The sequence below is a fragment of the Desmodus rotundus genome, chromosome X (genome assembly GCF_022682495.2).
Source record: "Desmodus rotundus isolate HL8 chromosome X, HLdesRot8A.1, whole genome shotgun sequence".
Lineage (NCBI taxonomy): Eukaryota > Metazoa > Chordata > Mammalia > Chiroptera > Phyllostomidae > Desmodus > Desmodus rotundus.
This window is the reverse complement of record NC_071400.1, coordinates 84,724,737-84,728,855: the sequence shown is the minus strand read 5'-3', so window position 1 is coordinate 84,728,855 and position 4,119 is coordinate 84,724,737. Positions and strand designations below refer to the sequence as shown.

Here is a 4,119-nt window from a genome sequence, read left to right as displayed (position 1 = left end):
GGATCTAGTGGGTGCCCAGGTCACTGTACCAGAGGAAGAAGACAGACCTTCTTCCTCATCTCCTGATTTCAATGATGATCCTTAGAGTTCACCTGCAACTGAAACACCCAGCAATCCTCAAGTGCCTGGGGGAGTCTGCTCCATCACCACAACTGCCGAGGTCATTTCAAACACAACATTTAATGAAGGTACCAACAATCAAGTGGAGAAAATGCCAAATGCCTTACATGCCAAGGATATCACTGAGCCCTACCACAGAAACCCTCTAGAAGAAGAGGTAGTTGTGTTGGTGCACTACCTACTGTATCAAAGGAAAGAGCCCATTACCAAGGTAGATATGCAGAGGAATGCAGCTCAAGTGTATAAGCATCACTTCCATGAGATCCTCAGGAGATTTTCTAAGCACTTGGAGCTAGTATTTGGCCTTGACATCAAGGAAGTGTATTCCAACAAGAATACCTATATCCTCATTGACAAACTGGAGCTAAGCTGTGATTCGAGAGAACACAGACGTGTGCCCAAGACCAGTTTGCTGATGACTATCCTGGGCGTGATCTTCATGAAAGGCAATTGTGCCCCTGAAAAGGAAGTCTGGAAAGTGGTGAATCTAATGGAGTTGCATGTTGGGAAGAAACACTTCATCTTTGGGGAACCCAAGAAGATCGTCACAGAAGAGTTGGTGAAAGAAAATTACTGGGAGTACCGCCAAGTGTCTGGCATGATTCTCCACACTATGAGTTCCTGTGAGGCCCAAGAGCCCATGCTGAAACCAGGAAGATAAAAGTCCTGGAGTTTTTGGCCAAGATTCATGATACCATCCCCAGTGAGTTCCCATGCTATTGCGAAGGAGAGATGAGGAAAAGAGAACCCTAGCCAGAGCTGCAGCCAAGGCTCATATTTCTTCCTTGGCCAGGGCATATTCCAAGGTCATGACCAGCAGCTTATGCCCCAAGTGAATGCTGAGGAAGATTATTTACTATGTGTTTGAAGAGAACAGCTAATGTTCTCATCAGTGGAATGTTGGAGTTGGGCTAGGGATAAGAGTTTAAAACATGTTTGTGTTCCTGTTCTATGTGGTAACTTGGATACTTGTGTAAATGTTGTTCCTTTTAATACAAGGTTTAACTAACTTCAGATTGTGAGTTAATGACTGATATATAAGTCAAACATATATTGATGTTTATGAGGTTTAAGAGTATGAGTTTTACTGTTTTGGTATGTTAACTGTAATTAAAGATAAATTTAACAAAATGAAAAATTATTAAGTTCATTAAATCCATTTCTCATTTGGGAAAAGATATTACGATTTAGAATTTCCTCAGTAGCTCATGCATCTAATAATTAGCCTAATAAAGTACACTTTAAAACTGCAAAAAATTTGCTATTTTCTAGAACAAATGGGGAAATTTTCTCTAGTTATTTGGAACAAAATCATAGTAGTGTATTGCTTGGACATTCCCTTGGAAATGTGAAAGAATTTAGTAGTAAAATATTTAGGATTAAGGTTACAGAAGTAAAGTAATAGATGATTAATGTTTGCATTCTCTTGTCACTTTTGATTTGTTGCTCTGTGAAATTAAGAGAAATATTCTTGGATGTGCTTAGATTATTCAAAAATGTAGAATTAATTGCATCATAATAAGTTAGATCTGCACATTCTGTCATTTATTTCTCAAACATTCTTTGAGCCTCTGCTCTTTGGGAGGCTCCTTGCTACTTCTGGAGATGCCAGGATCAAAAAGAGCCACATTACCCATACAATGGTAGAGTCTAGGAGCAACTCTCAAGTCAGAAAGATGGTGAGATACACCCTAAGACCTAAGGACAAGTCCAAAGAAGGAGAGAGGTCATGGAGGACCTCTATGTGAGCAGTCATATGTAAATGTCCTGAGGCAAGGGGGTTTGGGGCCTTGGGAAATGGCAAGTCTTTTTGTGTGAGTCAATTTTATGTTAAGATGGGTGGTGGGTCAGATGGGGAGGCTGTGGGTGGGGGTGGCAGTGGCCAGACCCTCAGAAGTTGTGTCCAGAGTTGAGACACAAAATCTGAGAAGGTGCTTCCAACAGTCACTTTAACATCATAAACTAACCAGCGAGAAACTTCCACCTGAGGCAGGAATGGGATGTGTCCTCTTCCTTTGTCCTAGTGCAGATGGACACAGTCTGCAAAGTATGTATTTTGTATACATTATTGCCATGGAATCTTTGAGAAATAAGGGTGATAATGCATTAACGTGTGATGCTCAAAAGCCACTGTGTTTGCATGCTTTACCATAGGCTGAAAAAGACAAGAGATCACGATTTATAGGGCATTTAAGTTGTTTGAGAATAAATTGACAAAATGAAAGTGAGAAATGCATGGTTTGATGAGAGTGAGCAAGTTAGTCCTTGACTCCTTTTACAGGATCCTTGTATGCATCCATTCAGAAGTTTCTCTCAATTGCTTATAAACTATCCCCCAAATTTTCCTTAGCAAGTTACTTAATATACTTGGTAAAAGGCATTATCACTGAGTTGGTGTGGTACATCCTACATAGCTGTATATTGTCTGACATCTCCAAGATAAAAATAAATTTAAAAATTCCAAGATGTGAAATGGGTGATCTTTGAGGTCAGAATTGGAATAGTGATAATGCTAATTATCAAAGATTGAATACATACCAGTCACTGGACCAGGTGTCTCATACAAATTATTTACATTCTAGCAGTCCAACTTCACAAGGTACACATGAACCAGGGAGCGAAATAATTGCATCAAGTCCAGTTCAGAGAAAGAACCTGAGGCACACATAGCTTTGAAATTTTCATGAGTTCAAATAGCTCCTAAGAGACAAGCCTGACAATAAAGACCTGGTCTGGTACTTCTAGAACTTATACTCCTCCACTCCTCCCTGCCTAAGGCTGGCCTTGTGTCTATCAATACATTTCTCTTACTATTCCATGTTTCTCAGGCAGTAATAAGAAAGAGACTGTGGCTAAAGTGCACAGAGCAGTCCTAAAGAAGGAAGGTGAAAATGAGAATCAAACACAATTTGGGGATCATCTGGGGCTTCATTTACTTAGGGTCCTCCTGTCCCGAACCCAGGGTTCCTTGAGAGCTGACTCTACCCTGTGCCCAGCCCAAGTGTCCAGTTCCAGCCCTTCCCCTAGGCCTTCCCCAGTGTGCCTCCCATGCAGACTAGAACTTGTCCTGCCAGCCAGCTCTTTTCTGCATCTTCCTCTGCAGGCTGCACCTGCTCGTGGAACGCATAGCCCATAACCCCTTTCCTCTCGACCTAGAGCATCCCAACTCCCTGCAGATCCTGGCCTTCGCTGTGGGCCCCTCTGATAGAAGAAGCCCCTTCCACGCAGTGACTCATTTCGGACAGTGAAGTTTAGACATCTCCTCATCGCCACCCCTGGCTGCCTCTACCAAACTCTTAACGTTTGTTTTTGCCAAATCTGCTGATAGGTAGACTTATTTGGCAGGAAACCTGCAGAGCCTTGGTTATAACCCAGAGCTAGAGAGGACATTTTAAAACATCCATGATAATTGCAGTAGAATTTAAAAACTTTTTTTTTACTTTCATTTTTTCAATTACAATTTACATTCAATATTACTTTATATTGGTTTTAGGGGTGCCACATGGTACTTAGACAATCCTATACTTTCCAAAATGTTCCTGCAGAATTTCTCCAGTCATCCTGGAATGATACATAGTTATTACAATATTATTGACTATCTTCCCTGCAATGGGATTTTAATGGAGTATCTTAATTGACTGAGAAGGCCACTAAATACATACCCTGATGAGTGGGCTTAACTAAGTGGTCAAGAACCAAAGCCTTGCTCCTAAGAGGCAGATGGGGAAGGCCCGAGGAATCCACTAAGTAGCAAACTCGGCTATGTAGCAAGCATTGGCAGAGGCTGGAGTCTCACAGACCCTGTAGGCTTCTCATAAAGTTATAGTACTTTTTTTCTGGCTACTGTAACCAATTACCACAAATTTAGTGGTTTAGAACAGCACGCATTCATTGTATAAGTAGGTATTATTATATTTTGTAGGCGTAAAGGCTGGGATGGCTTTGCTAAATTCTGTGCTTGGATTTTCACAGGCCCAAGTCCAGCTATCAGCTGGTGGG

General features: G+C 41.4%; 1 pseudogene; it reads left to right on the top strand.

Moving 5' to 3' along the window:
- The first annotated feature begins 211 nt into the window (after nt 1–211).
- Nucleotides 212–956, top strand: LOC112313258 (melanoma-associated antigen B10-like; annotated as a pseudogene).
- The last annotated feature ends 3,163 nt before the right edge of the window (nt 957–4,119 follow it).